This window comes from Dasypus novemcinctus, chromosome 11, assembly GCF_030445035.2.
Source record: "Dasypus novemcinctus isolate mDasNov1 chromosome 11, mDasNov1.1.hap2, whole genome shotgun sequence".
Taxonomy (NCBI): Eukaryota; Metazoa; Chordata; class Mammalia; order Cingulata; family Dasypodidae; genus Dasypus; species Dasypus novemcinctus.
This window is the reverse complement of record NC_080683.1, coordinates 70418002-70441000: the sequence shown is the minus strand read 5'-3', so window position 1 is coordinate 70441000 and position 22999 is coordinate 70418002. Positions and strand designations below refer to the sequence as shown.

The 22999-nt window shown below is 35.3% G+C and overlaps 1 protein-coding gene across 10 annotated transcripts in view; it reads right to left on the bottom strand.

The window, feature by feature from the left end:
- FUT9 (fucosyltransferase 9) overlaps nucleotides 1–22999 on the bottom strand; it is a 266509-nt gene that overhangs the window by 151384 nt on the left and 92126 nt on the right. For 2 of the 10 annotated variants that reach the window (XM_058307162.2, XM_058307161.2), the window contains exon 1: nucleotides 4292–4427. The exons of 7 other annotated variants lie outside the window; for them this stretch is intronic. The gene's annotated coding sequence lies outside the window, so the exon portion shown is untranslated. Of the gene's footprint in view, nucleotides 1–4291; nucleotides 4428–11644; nucleotides 11760–22999 lie in introns of those variants that run through there. One more of the 10 variants, XM_058307159.2, reaches the window with a different exon arrangement.

Genomic DNA, 22999 nt, shown 5'->3' with positions numbered 1-22999 from the left:
ACTCTCTGCCTTATTTACTTAATAATTTATTCACTCATGCACCACATATTTTCTAACCTGTTTTTTATGCAGTGATAAATGGGTAAATATTTAACAACTGGCTCCCAGGGTGTGTGTGTGTGTGTGTGAGCCCTAATTTGTAGCATTTGGTGATTCCATAGGGTAAATGCTGCCTCCAAGGCAAATTTCAAGCCACAATATATGTTACTAAGAGCAAAGTTGGAAGAGATACATACAGTAACTCTCCTGAGCCTATGATAATTGGCTCCAGCACATAAATGTGTCTAAAGTTCCAATACTGTGTGAGTTATCAGGGCTATAAAGATGATAAAAAAACTGTGCTGGTTCTCAAGCAACATCTTCTAGTAAGGAAGAAGGGTATGCACATGATTACTCTGATATTGTCTTCTGCATATTAACCATGCATATTGGTTAAGGCTGTGTGCTCTGAATGCTGACCTGTATACCCTAATTCTGTGGTTTGACCTTGGATGTCTTCAGCAAAATGTAGATTTTTCTGGGGAAATTATTTATCTATGTGAGCCTCACTTTTCATTTGTCATGGATGAAACGAAATATTTAATAAATATATATTAAGTGCCTATTACATGCCAGATATTTTGCTATGCACTGAAGATCTGCAGTGGGAGGGTTGGAAAATAAATTTTAAAAAATTAAATAATAGAATAGAATAGAATAAAATAAAATAAAGTAAAATAAAGGTTTCTATGTGCCAGATGGTCCTAAGTTCTAGGGAGCTAAAATTTGAAGGGATAAAAGAAACATGTGCATACCTGAGAAAAGAATATTCCAGGTAGAGGGAATAGCAAGTACAAAGAAGCTGAGGGAGGATCATGCCTGGATCACTAGAGTACCCAGCAAGAGGGCCAGAGTAGTGGGAGTGAAATTAAAGAAGTGAAGATTGTAGCTGAGATTAACAAGCTTGATGGAATGGGTGGGGTGGTTCAGGCAACTTCTTAAGAAAAATTTTGAGCACTCTGTCTCTTAATCAGAGTGAGACAGGATGTCCCAGACGGTTATGGCCAGAAAAGTGATATGATCTGTTTTATTTATATACATACATTTTTTAATGTTTTTTTTATTTATCTTTTTTTGAAGATAAATAGATCATACAAAATGTTACATTAAAAAAACATAAGAGGTTCCCAAATACTCCACTCCCCACCCACCCCTGCTCCTCCCACATCAACATCCCCTTTCATCAGTGAGGCACATTCACTGCATTTAGTGAATACACCCTGGAGCACTGCCACAGTGCATGGACCATCGTTTACATTGTAGTTCACACTCTCTGCTAGTCCATACAGTGGGTTATGGCAGAATAAACAATGTTCTGCATCTGTCCTTACAATATTGTTTAGGACAACTCCAAGTCCCAAAAATGTCCCATATCACACCTCTTCTTCCATCCCCCAGCCCTCAGCAACTCCCATGCCAACCATTTCCATATCAATGATACAATCTCTTCCATTGCTAGAGTCACAGCAGTTCTATACCAGGATACCAGCAAGTCCACTCCAATCCATATTATATTCCTCCATGTTGTGGACCCTGGGATGGTGATACCCACTCCACCTCTAAATCGAGAGGGGGCTTAGATCCCACGTGGCTGATGGATATGATTCTCCTGATTGCAGTTGTAGACACTCTCAGTTCCCTGGTGTGGTGGTTGACTATACTCACCTCCCCATCAGCTGACCTGGGTATATCCAATGAACTGGAGAGTAGGTGTTGCAACTCTGCTGAGGCTCAGGGCCCAGCTGGCACATGGACAATCCAGAGATTCAAGTCTCCTGAGAATACACAAACCTCAGCACCAATCATAGGTTCAGTAAAAGTGGCAGAAGAGGCATGTGTAGAGAGGTCACATCTGAGTCCAACTCCATCACAATCAGGAGCATAAATTCCAAAGTAAGGCCCACTGGCAAGACAATGAATTCCAGAGTCATCTGTTATGACCATAGAACCTGTATGTCTCCATAGCCCTCAGGAGTACCAGTACCTGGGGTTGTATTTACTTTGGCTGTCTCTGGGATCCTGCTAAGATATGCTAAGCGCAACCCCTCTGATGACTTCCCAACTCATTTTGAAGTCTCTGAGCCATATAATCTCATTTGTCTTTACCCTATCCCCCTTTTATTCAAGGTCTTTTTCTAGTTGAATCACCAGCTGGTGATGATAGTAAACTCTCAGCACCAGGGAGGATCGTCCCCAGAAGTCATGTCCCATACTCGGGGGAAGGTAATGCATTTACATGCTAGTTTGGCTTAGGGAGTGGCCACATTTGAACAACATGGAGGCTCTCAGGATGTAACTCTTAGGCACCCTGCAGCTCTACTTGAATATAGGTCACATGGGAACAAGGACAGAAGCTGAAAGATAATTAGTAAGGAAGCTAGTACAATAATTCTGGGGAGAGATGCTTGGACCAAGGATTAGGATGTTTGGGGTAAGAAGTTCAGAATCTGAATAATTTGAATGCACAGAATTCTAGATTTGATGGATGGATGCATGGTCTGAGAGAAAGAGAACAGTTGAGGATGTATCCAAGTCTTAGCCTAAGCAACAGGATGTAGTTACAATTTACTGAGTTCAGGAAGCTGGTTTAAAGGTGATCGTAAGGTTTTCCATATTATACATAACAAGCTTGATATACATAGTAGACATACAAATAGAGACATTGAGTAGATAGTTGACTATATGATTGAAACATTCATGGTATGGGATCTAAGACCTGTCTCTATGAGAAGCAGAGTGGGCATCATCATCCCAAGGTACTGAAGATGGAAGAATGAACATACATAAGAGGGGGACTGCAAGTATGAACTGTGGTAGACTTATTATTATTCTAGTAATGGAAGAACCTGTAACATTTTATTAAGGTAGTGGTCACCAGATGTTCTGGGGGTGTGAGGAAGAACGAATGAAATTTGGAGCATTTTTGTGATGCTGGAATTATTCTACATGATATTACAGATACAGGTCATTATACATTTTGTCAAAACCTATAAAATTGTGCGGTACAAAGTATAAACCATAATGCAAACTATAGACCATGGTTAGTAACAATGCTTCAATATATGTTCATCAATTTTAACAAATGTACCACACTAATGAAATATGTTGTTAGTGAAGAAAAATGTGAGAAGGCGAGGAGGTCGGGTATAAATTTTTTTTTTTTTCCCTGAAGCCCTGGGACTGGGGATTGAACCCAGGACCCTGTATACAGGAGGCCAGTACTCAACCACTGAGCCACATGGCTCCCTTCCCCTATATTTTTTATGTAACTTTTATGTAATCCAAAACTTCTTTAAAAATAATGAAAAAAAAGTTTGGGTCAAAAAAAAAAAGTTCATGGCAAAGATCTGGGTTGGACTGATATTGAGTCGTTAAGAGTATAGTTAATATCAGCAAAGGCATATAGGGCCATGCATTATTCTAATCCCTTTTAAAGATAACAGTTTATATAATGTGTCAGCATGTCTATAAGATAGGAACTATTATACTCTCCATGTTACTGATGAGGAAATTGAGATAGAGATAGGATAGATCACTAACCCAAGGTTACATGCTTTATGCAGTAGTTGAACTGGGACTCAAATCACATAGCCTTGCCCAGAGGTTTGTGCTCTTAGCCACAACGCTCAACAAGAATTTGGTGTGAATTGCCAAGGAGTGACTGCAAAAGACCAGAGTAGGTCAGCATTTAGAGGTTATAGAGATAGGGAGAAACGAACAGCAGACCACAAGGAAGTTGCCAGTGAGGTATGAGGAAAACCAGAAATACGCAGTGTCCTGGAAGGAAGTGAAGAAAATGAATTTGGAGAGAGGGATGAATTTTGTCAAATGGTGTTGATAATTCAAGTAAAATAAGTACTGAGTCTTTGACAGGATTTATCAAAGCAGTGGTTATTTGTGCTTGGATAAGACCTTGGATAAGAGCAACTTTGGTGAGTGGTAAGGGCAACTTTGGTAATGGTAATAGATAGGAATGGAGTCGAAGAGAGAGAGGAAAGAAATCAGAGTCAGAAAACAGACATCTCTTTAAAGGAGTGTTCTATAGGAAGGATTAGAGGGACTACAGGTTAGCTGAAGGGAACCAAAAGGAATCATAATAGTACCTATCTCAAGTAATCATTGTGATCATTGAATGAGATATGATATTTTCAGATGAGTCTAAGCATAGTAAATACTCATTAAAAGCAAGTCGTTATTAATATTATTTTATTACATTTTCATTTATTAGTGTTCATTACATATAAAGGGTTACCTGAAGATTTCACAGATGATGCAACAAATCACAATAAAGGACAAAAAGATGTTCCAGACAAAGAGAACAGCCTGAGAGAAGCATGGAATGAGAAAGGGCATCGAGCGCTATCAAAAGCATCTTCCTGGAACCAGGTCTGCATCAGAAGAAAAAACAACAAAGAACTTTAAAAGCTCCCTTTTGTCTAGAACAGAGTTTCACACAATATGTTACATTAAAAAGAATTCCCTGTTCAAGTACTTTTTGGGAAGTGCTGAGTTAAGCAATAAAAAGGCTATTTCTTAACTAAAAACTCTATTGGAGCTTTCTGAGTATATGACATGCAGCACTGCCAAACTTGTTTGACCTTGGAAATCTTTCACAGCATAGCATCACTTTTGAGAAAACTCTGGTTTAGAAAAGACATATAGTTTTCCATGCTCATTAGTCTTTCTAAAACTTGTGTACATTTGGCTTGCAGCCCTAACTAGGGTTTAGGAGTCATAACAATCTAGTGATAAACACAGATGAGAAAAATTCTGCTTATACAAAATTGAAAAATAAGAAATTTTAAAATATTAAATGCTTCCAAGCTAGTGTGGAGACAGTTTCCTTTAGATTGTCTTAAGAACAATACTTTAGAATTAGAAAAATGAAGTGTGTGTTTGCAACCTGTTAATCACAGGACTGTATATGTTAGTTTGCCCCAGCTCTAGTTTACATTGCTATTCCACAATTATTAATAATGCCCTTTTCTAGTCTCAAAATTGTTCCAGTTTAGATGATAAATTATATGATTACTTTACTAATGATCTAGGAATTCTAAACCTGAGTTTCCCAGAGACACTCTCACAAAATTCTACAAGAGGTTACTATATGAACATGTACACAACAGTGTTGTTTGTGGTTGTTGAAAACTAGAGGCAGGATGGGTGTCCATCTCTAGGGGAATGACTAAATATAAGTTAAAAGATGAAAATCAAGCAATTAGAAACAATAAACTAGATATACATTGTGGATACAGAGTTCATTTATACTTGTATTGGTTGGAAAAGCTCTTTATTTTCTGTGGAGTTAGATGTCTGATTTTTTATTCTTTAGAAAAAGAAAAGGGCTGTGGAATTTATGATGTGCTGGGGGCCTCCAGGGTCAGTTTTTTTACTGATGGTTTGCAACAGGTTAACAGGTTTGATGAGCTTGGCTTATTTATGAGGCCAAAGGGACATAAAAAGGTTTCACTGGGAGCTCCTCCTCTGAGCTCTCCCAATAATAGCCCTTTGCACGTGGCATAACTCCGGGATCACCAATATTCACGCACTCTCTTTCTCTTGCTATACTGTATCCTTTGCATTTAAATAAAAGCCTTACATGAGTATGCTCTGTGGGGACATAAATACATACAAATTCATCTTTATTTTGATAGATAATGGTCTGGGTTTACTCTACTGCCTAAAGCAAAAAGTACTTGAGTCTGAAGATACAGTCAAGGAGGCAAGAACATTATTTTTGGTGAGAATTGTTATTGTTTCTCAATGTTTTTTTCACCTGGATCCATTTTGGACTTTTTCACTGTGCACTTAATTTTGTATTCCTACACTGGCCTTTCATTTTTCTCATTGTTCATTAAATTTAGCAAATAGTTTTTCCTAAAATATTCAAACACATCATTGACATTCAATTTCAATGGGCTTCCACAGCTAACTTCCAACTAAGTCTTAGTGCATTAACACAGGTTATATACCAAAAATCAAATTCTGGTTACCTTACTCTTTCTGAGTTCATGTTTAAATCTAAATGGACTGTATCATGGCTGGTTTGCCATTCTGAAAGGTCCCAACAAGATCATGTCTATATACTAGAAGGCAAAACAATGGTGTCAATATCTAGAAAATTAATAGAGTGATTTCCATTAAAAACGGTGAATTGATCTCATGTACTTATCTTCCCTCTTTTCAATAACCTCACCAAAATGAATCTAAATGGGTAAAAAGTTTCTAAACACTCAAAGAGACTAGGAAACTGAGAAGAATATCAGCAGTTAAGAGTACAACAATTTTGGGAGGAACTAGAAGGCATATGGAAAAGTAGTCAATCGACAGCTTTATGGAGGAAGACTCCATCTAAATGTTTGCACAAAGGAAGAATAATAAGAATCTATTCAATATAGCCAGAAAAACCGAGTATTTGGAGGCACAGATGTTTTGGAAGTTTGGAAAGTTACTGAAAATGGGAGGTTTGCAAAAAGGAAACATTTGGATTTGGCATTTTCTAGTTACCCTTCTCCATCTTTAACAACAAAGTAACTACCAACAAGGAAAAAACCCAAATGTTATTTTCAAGGGAAATTAAACCACAGTGACTCTGAATGTAAGGACATTATGTGAGCATTAGGACTAAAGATGGGGATGCATGAAAACTGAAATGGTCTGACAATTTAAGGGTGGGATTGTTTAATAACAGAACTCCTGCTTGAGGAGTATGCCTCTTGGACAAGAGAATGGAGGGTCTTCTTTTCAGAAACTGAATGCTTAAGGAGGGGGATAATAAATATTCATGTTTTTCAATGAAGGTGTCAAATTACTGCTTAATCACTTGTAAATGGGGAAAACAAATTCCACCCATACATACCTTCAATTAGCTTTGTTTTTCCTTACCTTTAAATATGAAATCATCATTCAGAATCATGGGGCATTTGATTAAGCCTTTAGTATAAAAGAAAGAGATCAAAGCAAGTACACTGGAAAAGGATCATGGGATGAAAAGTATAGTGACTATCTCAGAGTTAAAAAAGACTATATTGTATCTATGAAACAAAAGTAGAATACTAGGAAATCAGAACAAGAGACAAAGAACAAGAAATATTACCAAAAATTAAAATTCCAATAGGAGGTTTGCAAAACAAAGTTGAGGATATGCCCCATATTATAAAGTAAAAATGAAAGGGGAAAAGTTGGAAGGCCAAACATCTGACATTAATAAGCATTCTAGAAATAGAGAATAGAGGAAATACAGGGTATGAAATTATTAAAAAAAAAACAGGAAAATAATTGAAGGACATGGCTGCAAGTGTTATTGAATATCTAGGACAATTAAATTTTTAAGAATCACACCAGTGTACATTACGATGAAATTTAAGAACCCCAAGAATAAAGAGTTAATAATCAAGGCTACAAAGGGAAGTATGGGGCAGATCACAAAAAAAGAACAGAAAAAAAAATAGCTTCTGAACTCTCAGCAGAATAGATTGGATACCAAGAGACACTAAAATGTGAGGGAGAGTAATTGTCAAAAGAGAATTCTAAAACTAAACAGTCAATTGAGGGTGAAGATAGAATGAAGATAGATTAAAGTTATCCTATAAATGAGACCTAAGAAATGTATCTATTCTAAAAGTTATTGGAAGATATACTCTAGAAAAACAAGGGAGAAAACCCAGAAAGAGAAGAGGGAATCAAGAAACAGGTATCCAGCCCACTAATGGAGCATAGGACAATATCAGATGATAGCTTCTTATCAGGCTTGAAGAAAAATCAGTCCAGACAGGAAAAGACTAGAAAGTTCTAGGAGGAAAGTTTAAAGGAGACAAAAGACAATGGTAGATTTTCTGGCAATTTTGATTTTTTAAGAATATATATTAAAAGTCTTTTGATAGTTTTGGTAATGTGGAAAATCAGGAGTAAGTACACAGAAAACCATGCAAGCGAAAAAAAGAAATTATTAACTTCAAGAACAATTTTTAAAAAGTACAAGAAAGGGTACATAATTACAGCAGAGGATTTAGATAATGAAAGAGTATCTACCTAATTATAATAGAATAACAACTATCTACAAATTAAGGTTTATAATATTAGTATTTTAGGAGCATGTGAAAAAGGGTGGTTGTGTGTGTTAAGGGTGAGTATATATGGGGGATTGCTGGGATCCTGATCTTATTTGTCATAACAGACTTAAAAATTAATGTAAATATTGCTTAATTAAGTCATAAAACATAAGCAAATTATCCCAGAACTATCAGCCAAAGAAATTTAAGATTGTATCTCTGGGGAGCCAACCTGGGTAAAGGCAAGTACTAGGGAGAGTACTGCAGTTTTTCTTTACTAGTTCTTTTTGTACTATTTAGTGGTTTTGAGCTATGTTAGTATAGTGCTTTGATAAAAGTCTTACAAATTAAGAAAGAATAAAGAGATTCATCAGCAAACTAGCAATCAAGCTTTCCATATTATGGTCTATTTGTTTATATGAATAGAAAACTGGCAAAAGTTTTCTAATTTGTGAAGCAAGGCTAACATTATTTGCTGCTGAGCACTTCATGAGGTACTCTTGAGAACTAAACTACTCTTAGAAATATTTCAACTGCCTGGGGAAATAATGATAATGCACAAAACAATGTTATAACATGCCTATTTTAAAATTTTATTTTATTGGAATTTAAGTATTTATATTTTTATATAGCAAAAGTATAATACATTGTCAATAATTTAAATCATTTATTTTATATTTTTGAAGCCAGTTCTAAGTATATATGTTGTTTTAGCAGTTAAATTTCCAAATCAAATATCCAGATAACTTTCCCAGTTTCATTCTGCACAGCAAAAAAAAAACAAACCAATTTTTTTAATTGGCCTAATTAAAAAAGAAATTAGCTCAAAAATTACAAAGCATGTGGATATTTGTCTCTTTGGATGAAAAAAGATTGCTATTTATATTCACAAGTAGTATAAATTAATTCAGCAACTCTTGAAAGCCCTTATTTAATTTTTAGATTACCAGTAAGCCTATCTTCAAATGAACCTGATGTTCTTGATATTTTGTAAAGGTATTTTCATCATCTTTATTACTTTTCCTCCTTTAGACTCCTATCCAAAAGAATAATCTTCCTATTTTCCTGAGATCTCAAAATTAAAACAAACAAGCAAGCAAAAGGATTTGGTTAGAAAGTCCAAAATTTCAGAAGGAAACCAGACCAGGGACTGAAAATCTGGTCTATTTCTGAATCTCTTGGAAATGTTACCCATCAAGAAATTGACTGCCCTGAGTCACAGCTCACTTCAGACTGCTAGCCCAGTCTTTCATTATTTATAGTAAATAATAGGTCAGGGACACAGTGTGAATAGTACAGCTTGTGTAAGTATCCTTTTTCTGGCATATTTTAAGAAGTAGAAGAACAAAGGCTGCTCTAACATGCTATTTGGGGCTATAAATATTTGTTAATACCTTCTGCACAGCATGCAGGAGAAAAGAAATGTCATTCTCTTACTTAACTTAATGTACATGTTAAACTTAGGCTTCTACAGTGCTCTTTCATTGACTCGCTATCAAATCAGCCAGTGTACCTAGGTTGAAATGGAATTCAATGAATCCAATAACCAATATTAGTATTCAGTTAGTGAAACACTAGAATGAATAAGACCAGAAGTTTTAAAAGTCTAAAAGTTGAGGAGATCTGGGAAGATGGTGACAGAGTAGACAGGTAGGGCTCAATTCTTTTGGAAAAATAATAGAAAAAGGGCCAAAAACTGTCTGAGGGGACTGCTTTGGGGGTCAGCAGACCAGGACAGTACTATGCAACCACCAGGAGGGTGAAAGACACAGAGATAAAGAACCCAAAACACAAACATGGGTTGCTTAATACCTTTGGTCACTGGGAAGGGTCCCATCCCCCAACCTCAAAACATTAAACCTGGATAAAACCCCTGGCTCACTGCAGCCTCCTTGTCAGCCGTTACAAGGGAAGAGGGAGGGTACATCAGAAAGGAAAGAGTGGTTTCTTTTCAGTGAGTTCGAACCACAGAGCCTGCTCTGAATCTTGGCTCTGGCGAGACCAGAAACATGGGAGAGAAGAGGCTGAAAGACCTGGAAAGGCTCACAAATGAGGGTCATTTGTTGGATAACTAGGAATGGGAAAAAACTGCTTTTAGGTCTCTCTTTAGGCCCAATTCCTGGGAGAAAATTTGTGCCCCATTATGAGTCCATGGCCTAATATTGATAACTTAAGCTGGGCAATTTTAAAGACTCAGAACACATAGATCCAAAAATCAAAGAAGAGCTGTGAAAAAAAAAGATGTAGGCAAGACAGAGAAATTGACCATCAGAGTATATTCACCAACATATTCAGATACCTAAACATCATCAAAAAATTACAAAACCATACTAGGAAACAGGAAAAGATGGCTCAGTCAAAGGAAGTAACTAAAGATCCTGAAGAGTTACAGGATTTAAAGCAAATAAGCAATGATAATCACACAAATCTCCAAAGTAAATTCAAAGGATTGAGGAAAAATATGACTAAAGGGATAATGAATATTAAGAAGACACTGGGTAAGCACAAAGAGCAATTTGAAAGCCTGCAAAAAAAAAGTAACAGGACTTTTTGGAATGAAAGACACAATGGATGAGATTAAAAATACATTAGCAGTACTTAACAACACATTTGAATTGCTCAAGACAGAATTAGTGCTTTTGAGGACAGACCATCAGAACATGAAAAGACAAGAGAAAAGAAAGAAAAGAGAATGGAAAAAATGGACCAGGGTATCAGGGAATTGAAAAGACCTACTCTGAGACACCTACTATTCAGAATTACAAACAGAGATAAAATAGGAATTCTGAAAGCAGCATGATAAAATCAAAGCCTGACATACAATGGGATTTCAATAAGATTAAGTGCTGACCTCTCATTAGAAACCAAGGAGATGAGAAGAAAGCTGTATTTAAGGTACTGAAAGAGAAAAACTGTCAGCCAAGAATTCTGTATCCAGGAAACCTACCCTTCAAAAATGAGGGTGAGTTTAAAGTCTTCAGAGAAACAAAAACTAATAGAGTTTGTTAACAATAAGACCATAATGACAAGAAATATTAAAGGGAATGCTGCAGCCTGGAAGGAAAAAAACAAGGGTGAGAGATTTGAAGAAGAGTGTAGAAATGAAGATTATTATGAAGGATAAATTAAAGGGAAAATACAGGCAATAATAAGATATGACAGTGGAAAGTCAAAGGATAAAATGGGCAAAGTAAGTACAGCTGTAATAGTAATAAAATTCATTGTTAATGGCTTGAACTTCCCAATTAAAAGACACAGACTGATAGAATGGATAAAAAAAAGAAAATTGAGCAATTTATATGTTGCCTACAAGAGCCTCACCAAAGACATAAGGGCACAAGCAGGTTGAAAGTGAAAGATAATCTACACAAGTAGCGACCAAAAAAAAAAAAAAAAAAAAAAAAAGAGCTGGCATAGCAATAACTAATATTGAAAATACAGATTTTAAAATGCAAAAAGCAAAACTGTTGTAAGGGATGAAGACCATCATTATATATTAACAAGGGTCAATTCAGTAAGAAGAATTAGGTATCATAAATATTTGTGAATCTCACCTAGGTGTCCGAAGATCCATTGGACACACACTGGAAAAACTGAAGGGAGAAATGGATGTCTCTACAATAACAGTAGGAGACTTCAATGGATCACTTTCAGTATTGGATAGAACATCTAGACAGGATAAATAAAGAAGCAGAGAGCATGAATGATACGATAAATTAACTAAACTTAACAGACATCTATAGACCATTACACCCCCAAACAGTAGGATACACATACTTTTCAAGCACTCATGAATCTTTCTCCAGGATAGACCAAATGTTGGGTTATAAGACAGGTTGGAATAAACTTAAAAAGATTAAAATTGTACAAAACACTTTCTCTGATCATAATGAATTAAAACTGGAAATTACAATGAATAGAACAAGGAAAAAGTAATAAATATTATGGAGATTAAATAACACACTCAAATAAACAGTGGGTCAAAAGAGAAATTGCAAGGGAATTTTTAAAAAGTCTTGAATGAAAACAAAAACTCAGCATATGAAAACCAATGGAATACAGTGAAGGTAGTGGTGACAGGAAAATTTAGAGCCCTCAATGTTTACATTACAAAAAAAGAACTAAAATTGGAGAACATGAGGAGTAACTAGATAAAGGAAAGCTAATAACAAAGCTGAAGGAAAGAAAGAGTAAAGACCAGAGCAGGAAAAAAATAAAATTGAGGAAAAAAAGCAATAAAGAGAATCAACAAAATCAAAAGTTGTTTCTTTGAGATCATCAAAATTGACAACCTTTTAGCTATATGGACAAGGAAAAAAGAGAGAAGATTCAAATAAATAAAATCAGAAATGAGAGGGAAACATTAATACTGACCCCACAGAAATAAGAGAGATTATGAGAGGACACTATAAACAACTGTATGCCAAAAAACTAGAAAATGTAGACGAGATGGACAAATTTCTAGAATCACATGAATAACCTACACTGACCCTATGATAAATAGAAGACCTCAACAAACCAATCACAAGTAAAGAGATTGAAACAGTCATCAAAAACCGCCAAAAGATGAAAAGCCCAAGACCAGATGGCTTCAGAAGTGAATTCTATTTATCATTCAAAGATGATCTAATACCAATCTTGCTCAGGCTCTTCCCAAAAAAGTGAACAGGAAAGAATGCTACCAAAGTCATTCTATGAAGCAATCATCACCCTAATCCCAAAGCCAGATGAAGATACTATGAAAAAAGAAAATAACAGACCAGTACCTCTGAATATCTAGATAACATATCTTATTTCTAAAGAACATAGAAGCAAAATTCCTCAACAAAATATTTGCATATAAATCCAAAAGCCTATTAAAAGAAAGAAACCTCTGTGGTTGGTGCTGGGGTTGGTGTATGCTCAGGAAACTTGAATCTCTGGACTGTCTGTGTGCCAGCTGGGTCCTGAACCTCAGCAGAGTTGCAACACTCACTCTCTTGTTCATTGGACTTACCTAGGTCAGCTAAGTGGAAGATGAGAATGGTCAACCGCCACACCAGGGAGCCAAGAGAGTCTACAACTGCAAGCAGGAGAATCCCATCCACCAGCTATTTGGGATCTAAGCCCCATCTCAATTTAGAGGTGCAGTGGATATCACCATCCCAGGGTCCTCAGAATGGAGGAATAAAATATGGATTAGAGTGGGTTTACTGGTATTCTACTAAAGAGTTATTGTGACTCTTGCAATGGAAGAAATTGTATCATTGACGGGGAGACGGTGACCCTGGGAGTTGTTATGGGCAGGGAGAGGGAAAAAGAGGTGTGATATGGGTTCATTTTTGGGACTTGGAGTTTTCCTGAATGATATTGCCAGGACAGATGCAGGACATTATATATCCTGCCATAATTCATTGAAAAGACTGGGGGAGAGTATAAACTACAATGTAAATTAAAATCCATGCAGTGTAGCATTGCTCCAAAATGTATTCATCAAATGCAATTAATGTGCCACACTGTTGAAAGAGGTTATTGACATGGGAGGAGTGGGGTGTGGGGTGTGGGGTATATGGCTATCTTTTATATTTTTTAATGTACCATTTTATGATCTATGTATCTTTAAAAAAAAAAGACAATAATAAAAAAGAATATTGAAAAAAAGGAATTATACACCATGATCAAGTGGATTTTATCCCAGGTATGCAAGGGCAAGGGTGGTTCATCACAAGAAAATCAATTAGTGTAATAAACCACATTAATAAATTGAAGAAGAAAAATCACATTATCCTCTTGATAAATGCAAAAGGCATTTGCAAAATGCAGCATTCTTTCTTGATAAAAAAAATTCCAAAAGAAAGGAATAGAAGGATATTTTCTCAATATGGTAGAGTGTATATATGTAAAATCTACAGCAAGCATTGTACTCAATGATGAAAGACTGAAAACTTTCCTGCTGAAATCAGAAACAAGACAAGGATGTCCATTGTCATTACTTTTACTCAATACATGTATTTAATTTCCATTTATGTAGTCAATTTATTCTTACAGAATGCATTTGTGTGCATGTGTGTGCTGAAAATATTTGTCTTCATTTTGTCTTCATTTCTTAAATCAATTTCTGATACATATTAATAAAGCATAATTCCACTCAAAGTGTACAATCAATGGTATTCAGCATAATTACATAGGTGATTCATTACTTCATTTTCAGAGCATTTTAATTACTTCAAATAATAATAATAATAATAATAATTCATCACCTCTTAATCTATTTTGTCAAATATCAGTATTGCTACTACTCCAGCTCCTTTTTTTTTTTTTTTTGGTTACAATTTGTATGGAATATCTTTTTCCAACCTTTCCTTTTTTTTTTTTTCTTTTTAGCAGGTACTGGGTAAGGAACCTGGGACCTCATACAAGGGAAGAAGGTGCTCAAACACTGAGCTATACCTGCTACCCCAAACCTTTCACTTTTAACTTAGTTGTGTCCTTACATCTGAGTTGAGTCTCTTGTAGACAGCATGAGATGGCTCATATTTTTTTAATCCATTCTATGCATTTTCATTGGGGAGTTCAAGCCATTAACATTCAATGTTATCAATATAAAGGCATTATTTCATCCATTTTGTCCTTTGGTTTTCTGTTGTCATAGATTACTATTGTCTGTTTTTTTTACCTTTAATTACCCTTCTTAATACTCGTCATTTCTACACTCTTCTCCAAGTTTCTCACCCTTGTTTTTTCCTTTCAAGCTGCAGCACTGCCTTTAGTATCTCTTGTAATTATAGTATTTTGGTAACATATTCCATTAGTTTTTATTTGTCTTTGAAGACTTTGCACTCACCCTCATTTTTGAAGGACAGTTTTGCCAGATACAGAATTCTTGGCAGGCAGTTTTTTTTCTTTCAGTACCTTAAATACATCATACCACTTTTTCCTCACTTCCATGGTTTCTGATGAAAGGTCCATATTTAATCTTACTGTAGTTCCCTTGTATGTGATGCTTTGATTTTCTCTTGCTATTTCCAGGATCCTCTCTTTATCTCTAATATTTGTCATTCTGAACAGTAGGTGTCTCTAGATAGGTCTATTCAGATTTATTCTATTTGGGGTGTGTTTTCCTTTTTGGATATTGATATTTATGTGTTTGATAAGTGTTGGGAAGTTTCATCATTATTTTCTCCAATATACTTTTTTACCCTTTTTCCATTCTCTTCTACTTCTGAGACACTCATAATGTGTATGTTTGTGCATTTTGCATTGCCATTCAATTCTCTAAGGCACTGTCCCATTTTTTCCATTCTCTTCTCTTTCTGTTCTCCTGTCTTCTCTAGTTCAGATGTTCTGTATTCAAAATCACTAATTCTGTCTTCAAGCATTTCAAATCTGTTCTTACCTAATGTATTTTTAATCTCATCCATACTATCTTTCCTTCCCATTAGTTCTGTTACTTTCTTTGCAGGTTTTCAAATTGTTGCTTAGGCTTACCCAGTGTCTTCTTAAGAACATTTTTCTCTTTAGTCCTATTTTCCTTCAGTTCTTTTAATTGATTTAGGAGAGTGATTATCATTAATTGTCCTAAATCCTGTAACTCTTCAGGATATTTGGTTTCTTCCTTCAGCTGGGCCATCTCCTCCTGTTTCCTAGTTTGGCTTTAATTTTTTTTGTTGATTTCTAGGCATCTGAAAATGCTGGTGAATTTTCTCTGATGGTCTATTTCTCACATTGCCTATTATTTTTTTTCACAGCTTTGCTTTGATATTTGGTTCAACTTATTCTGAGTGTTTAAAATTGCCTGCTTAGGTTATTAAAATCTAGGGATTCACTAATAGGGCACCAATTTTCACCCAGGAGTTTCGGTGCAGAGTCCTAAAAGCTATTTTTCTTCATGCATTTTCCAGACTGGCCAGCAGATGGTGCTTATTGGTGCATCTTTCCACAGAGGTGTTTCAATCTCTGTTTCCTCATGTTTTGGTTTGGCCAGAGCCAATATTCAAAACAGGCTCTGCTGGCCAAATACACTGAAGAGAAGCCTCCTGACTTCCTTTCCCTTTTCCCTTGTAAACAATGACAGGGAGTAAGATATCTGTTCCCCTCTGTAAACTGCAGTGAGTAAGTGGGTTTTATCCCAGCTTAATACCTTGGTGATGGGAGGTTTGGAGCCCTTACTGGTCACTGCAGTTTTTCAGTAACTCATGTTTGTTGTTTCATGTTCTTTGTCTCTCTGTCCCTCACTATCTTGGGAGTTGTGTAGCAGTGTCCTGGTCTGCTGACCTCCAAAGAGCTCTGCCTCCCTACTCTGATGGATGGCTTCCTGGAACTCCCCTGTTATTCAATATTGTACTAGAAGTTCTAGCTAGAGCAATTAGGCTATATAAAGAAAAAAAGTTACCCAATAGGAAAGGAAGAAGTAAAACTTTCACTATTCACTGATGATATGATCCCATATTTAGAAATTCCTGAAAAAAACCATAACAATGCTATTAGAACTAATAGAGGAGTTCAGTAAAGTGGTGGGATACACAATTAATATGCAAAAATCAATAGCATTTATATACACTACTGATGTGCAATCTAAGGAGGAAATCAGAAAAAAAATCCATTTATAATAACAATTAAAAGAATCAAATATTTAGGAATAAACTTAACCAATGGCATAAAGAGCCTGTTTTCAGAAAACCACAGAATATTGCTAAAAGAAATCAAAGAAGACTTAAATAGAGGGAAGTTCTGTTTTCATGGACTGGAAAGCTAAATATCATTAAGATGTCAATTCTATCCAAACTGATTTACATATTCAACACAATCCCAATAAAAATCCCAACAACCTTTTTTTTTTCAAAAATGCAAAAGCCAATTATAAAATTTACAAGGAAGAGTAAGGGGCCCCAAATAGCCAATATTATCTTTAAAAAGACTTATGAAGATAGGTCTCTCACTTTCTGACTTTAAAGCATATTACTTAGCTACAGTGGTAAAAACAGCATGCTAGAGGACATAAAGATAGACAGATTGAACAATGGAACCAAATCAAGAACTCAGAAATAGATCCTCACCTCTACGATCAAGTCATCTGGTAAGCCTTCCCTGATGGGCCAGAATAGTCTATTCAACACATGTTTTGGAAGAATGAGATATCTATATCCAATAGAAAGAAAGAAGACCCCTATCTCACACCATATATATATATATAAAAACCCAAATGGATCAAGGGCATAAATATAAAAGCAACAACCACATAACTCCTAGAAGAAAATGTAGGAAAATATCTTCAAGATCTTGTGGTAGGTGGTGTTTTCTTAAACCTTACACCCAAAGCTCAACCAACAATAGAAAGAATAAATGGGACTTCCTCAAAATTGCACACCTTTGCACCACAAAGAACTTTGTCAAAAGTGTGAAAAGGCAGCTGATTCAATGGGAGAAAGTATTTGGCAATCACATATCCAATTAATATCCATGATATATAAAGAGATATTACAATAACTATAAAAAGACAATCTACCTGATTACAAAAGGGCAAATGATTTGAACAGATATTTGTCCAAAGAAGACATATAAATGGTGAAAAAATCACAAGAAAAAATTTCAACATCACTAGCAATTAGGGAAATGCAAATCACAACTACAATGAGATATCATTTTACACCTATTAGAATGGCCACTATTAAAAAGTTGGAAAACTAAAATGCTGGAGATGATGTGGAGAGATAGGAATGCTTTTTCACTGTTGGTGGGAATGTAGAATGGTACAGCCACTCTGGAGGTCCATTTGGCAGTTCTTAAGGAAGTTGAAGATAGACTTGCCATGTGACCAGGCAATACCACTACTAGGAACATACCCAGAAGAACTGAGAGCAGTGACTCAAACAGACTTCTGCACACTGATGTTCATAGCTGCATTATTCACTGTTGCCAAAGGGTGGAAATAACCCAGGCATCCATCAACCCATGAACTGATAAACAAATTGTGGTGTATATACCTGATGGTATATTTTGCAACTGTAAGAAGAAAGAAGTTGTGAAGCATTTGACAACATAGATGAACCTGGAGGACATTATGTTGAGTGAAACATGCCAGAGAGCAAAGGACAAATACTGTTTGATTCCACTATTATTTACTAAATATATTGTGTAAACTCATGGAGTGAATAATTAGAAGATAGGTCACCAGATAATAGAATGAGGGTACAAAATGGGAAGGTAAGGGTTAATATTTGCAGATTGGCAAAATGGTTGTTTGTAAATCTTTGCAAATGAATAGAAATGGTGAAAGCACATCATAGCATTTATAACTAGCATAGCTATTATATGGGTATGACAGTGGTTGACAGGAAAAATCTAGGACATATGTATTACTATATGGAAAGTTAAAAAATGCAGCATGGGACTGTATAGCATAGTGACACCTCACGTGAAATATGATTATGGGTAATATTGCATATATGACACTTTTACTAAATATAAATACAAATAAATAAACTAGAGAGATGGAAACAAAATAGGAGCTAAGTATGGCAGAGGAAGCATACAGAGATAGAGAAATTGAGAGGTGATGAGGTTTTTATTATTATTATTATTATTGAAATATGAAATGCTGCAATAATGATAGAAGTGATGAATGCAAAACTATGTGATTATACCAGATACTATTGATTGTACACTTTGGATGGATTAATGCTTTATTAATATGTATTAATTAAATTGATTTGTTAAAATTCTAAAGGTTTAAAATGTGTATTAATTTCTATTAGATTTAACTACACCTTCATATTACAATAATATCCTAGTTTATAAAATATTTGGCCCATTAATTCTTTAAAAATACAGTGAAATGTGTGAATTACTAAAATTAAGAAAATAAAATTTATACTTGACTACTGTGTTTATATTTATTAGCCTTGCTTCTGTAAGAAATAAAACTAGAATTATCATTTGTCAAAGCAGTGGGATTCACTTCTGAAGCACAGAATTTCCATCATCTTATTTAGATGCTAAAGATGAAATAGTAAAAGGTTAAAAGTTGGGGTTCCACACTTTGCTGTTTTTCTTGGGGTTAAATCTTGGCCATTTTTTTTTGGTTGTTTTTGTTGTATTGTATTTGGTGTATCTGAGACAAATATTTAGTCTTGATTTTTCCAATGTTTAAAATTTCTAAGATCATTAGTTTCAAACTTAGTAACTGACGTAACCAAATTTTTGTGATGTAGTACCTTTCTGTGCTACTGGCTCAGTCTTCTCATTAAGGCATAACTGTCTGTCTCTCTGTCTGTCTGTCTATCTATCCTGTCTAAAAACCGAAATTCCCTAATCCTATTGATTATATGTAATTTTTAATTAAGTATTTTTAATTGTGGTAAAATATACATAACAAAAATCATTTTAACCATTTTAAATGAAAAATTCTTTGACTTTAAGTACATTGCCAACACTGTGTAACTTTCACCACTATCTATTCCGAGACCATTTCCATCATCCCAAACCAAAACTCACACATTCCCTCTATCCTCACCCTTGGTAACCACTATTCTGCTTTCTGTCTCTATGAACTTGCTTATTCTAAATATTTCATATAAGATAAATTATACAATATTTGTCCTTTTGTGTCTGGCTTACTTAACTCAACATAATGTCTGCAAGGTTCATCCATGGTGCAGCATATATCAGCACTTCAATTTTTATATGATTGAGTAATATTCCATTGTACAGATGCACCATATTTTCTTTATTCATTCATCTCTTGATGGTCCTGTGGTGTTTTAGTTTCCTAGGCTGTTCAAACAAATACCATGCAAAAGGATGACTTAAACAAAGGGAATTTAATGATGCATAGTTTTGAGGCTGGGAAAAAAAGTCCACATCAAGGTGTTATCAAAGTGATGCTTTCTTCCCAAAGCCTTTTGTGGGCTTTCTTCCAGCAATCCCTAGTCCTTTGCTTGTCTCATGACAAGGCACATGGTGACCTCTTCTGGCCTCTCCCTTTGTTTCCACCCAATAACGTACGAGTGTTCCTATTTCTTCACATCCTTACCAACACTTATTTTTAAGTTTTTAAAATAATAGCCATCTTAGAGGGTGTGATGTGATAGTTCATTGTAGTTTTAACTTGCATTACTCTAATAGCAAATGATGTTGAGCATTTTTCATATAACTTTTTTATTGGCCACCTGTCTGTCTTCTTTAAGGAACTGTCTATTCAAGACTATTGCCATTTTTTATTTGGACTGTTTTTTTGTTGTTCCAATATTTTGTTAGTATAAATAATGTTTTAATAAACATTTAAATAAATGCCCTTTTATATTTAAATTTTCTTAGATTAGTTTCATAAAGATATAATTATTGAGACAGATATATGAGCATTTTAATATATTATTATTTTTGTCAAATATCAGATAGGGGCCTCTCATATATTGACACAAAGAATATTTCTTGTTGCACTTTTTAATTGCATTTCATTACTAATAAGGTCAAATAGTCTCTGCTTCATCAACCATTATGTTTCTAAATTAATGAATAATTTGTTCATGAACTGTGCTCATATATTCATTAAGATTATTTTTCTCTGATTTCTAAGTTTTAACTAATTTTTATTTTAAAATATATTTTAATAATACATTCTACTTAGCTATTTACTCATCTTTCATAAATTTATGTACCAAGAGTTTTGTGCTTATAAAAATTTTAGGATCAATTTTTAAATTTCCTACAAGTATCCTACTGGAATCTTGATTGCAGTTAAATTAAATACTTAAATCTGGAAGAAACTACTTTTTTCCAATCGTCCTATTCAGGAATTTGTTTAAGCCAAATATGATATTACAGTCCTCTTGCTTCTCCTAGTAAAATAATTCTTGGATATTATATTTCACATTTGTTTGTGCAAATAGTATCATTTTTTTCATGATAACTCCTAATTGGTTATTATCTGTGTGGAAATCTTTGGTTTGAACTTGCTTGTATCCAATTTATTTAACTCAAAAATTTTACCTCTTTTTTTTTTTTCCAGTTTGTTCTTAGGTTCTCCATATATGGATTATTTCTCTGCTAGGTCCATGGGCAAAACTTACTGACTATCCACTCTCACAATAATGTGAATAATAGTATGGGAGCAAATTTAGGTGGCATATAATTCACTATACTACGAGAATCTTGTCTACAATTGTGTTTTCCCTCATTTCTCTATTAACTCCTTAACGTACTGAAATCTGAAGTTCATACCTACCGTTATTTCATCACCTTTTTAATAGTCTAATACTTACTTTCACTGTTCTTATATGCTAAATAAGAGATAGGAGCAGGATAAAAATAGCTTGCTCTGTTACTAATGATTTCCTAATTATCAAATTAGATAATCACTTCATTCACAATTATTTGTTGAAATCTAATGAGCACTCTTCAGGCTTTATAACATTTTTAGAATTAAAAAATGTTGTTTCTCATTTTATTCCTTATTTAATTCTATCTTTTTGACTATTCCCATCCATCTTCACAGGTTCTTCCATTTTATCACTGAGTGATCCTCAGGCTACAACGGTGGTTCATCTTCTACCCATAGCTTAAATATTGGTATTTCCAGGAGGATTATTTTTTCTCTCATTTTCCTCTACTCCCTTTCTTAAAATTACTTTTACTGAGAAATCCAAATAACTTCATAACCTCAAATATGAACTACATGTGGTTGACTTCTAAGTTCTTATATATACAGCTATTACCTCTTTTCAGAACTTCATTTCTATTGACCTACTTGTTACTTCTTCCTGATGCATGAGACTTTGCCAGGTTTCTAATGTCCAAAATGGAACTCATTATTTTTATCCAAAATCATCTACTTTGCTAGAATTCTTTATTTTGGGTAATGGACCGTGATAATGATTATGATAATGTCCTATGAGAATGATAGTGTTAGACAAAGAAGAAGAAGAAGAAGAATAACAATAAGAAGAGGAAGAGAAGGAAAAGAAGGAGAAGGAAAAGAAAAAGGAGAAGGCAGTTAAAGAAGAAATAAATGAGACTCAGGGGGGAGGGGCAAGATGGCATCAGATTAAGTGCACTCACATCATCTCTCTTACAAAAAATGGTTGAGTGGGGGCAAGCTCTTGCCTGAGTGAGCTGTTTGGGGAACCCATAAAGCAGGACACTTCAGGGCATCAATTGGAGAGAAAGAGACAGAAAAATTGATTGCTCAAAGTCAAACCATGAGTTTCTGGCACTTGAGGCTGAAACTGTGGGAGGGCTAAGCCCCACCCTCAGGGCAGGAGGCTGCCCTGATCCCTGACTCTTGCCAGTCACCCAGTTGGAGGAGGCATGTCCTGAGAGTGGGAGGGCTCTGGTGAAGGGTGGAGAGGAGTCCCCGTGTGTGGGTTCGATTGTCTGGACCCCCTTCTTTGAGCTTTGAGGAGCATACCAACTGGCTCTAGGAGAAACCAGGAAGAGGGGAGAGGCAAATCTGCTGAGGCAGGCTGATTTACCTAACCACCCTGGGTTAGGGAAAATTGGTCTGGGGAGAAGGTGGAGCCAGTCAATTAACTAGTCCTGTGCAACTCCCCTAAGGGAGAGAGACAGTAAGAAGTGCTTAATAAGCTTCCAAGAGCATATTTAGGGTTGCCTGCAAGCAGTGAATGCTGTCCAAGAGACTGAGAGTTATATTTTCTGCTGTGAGTTAAGTCACCAGGGTCCCATTTGAATTTCAAAAGGGAACTCTCACAGGAGCTATTGCATTCTGCTGCCCTGGGACCCTGGTGACTTAACTGCAGTTAGAATAAAAAGAGGGAAGGATAGATTCCTAATCAGCAGTTTATCCAATTGCAAAGATTCAACTTGCCCCCAAGAGAAAGGGATGCCCTAGCTTTCTGACGAGCTAATCAACCCAAGAAGAAAGTTTAGTTCAGTGAAGAACTTCCACCTTGAATGTAAAAGGTCTCCAGTTCAAT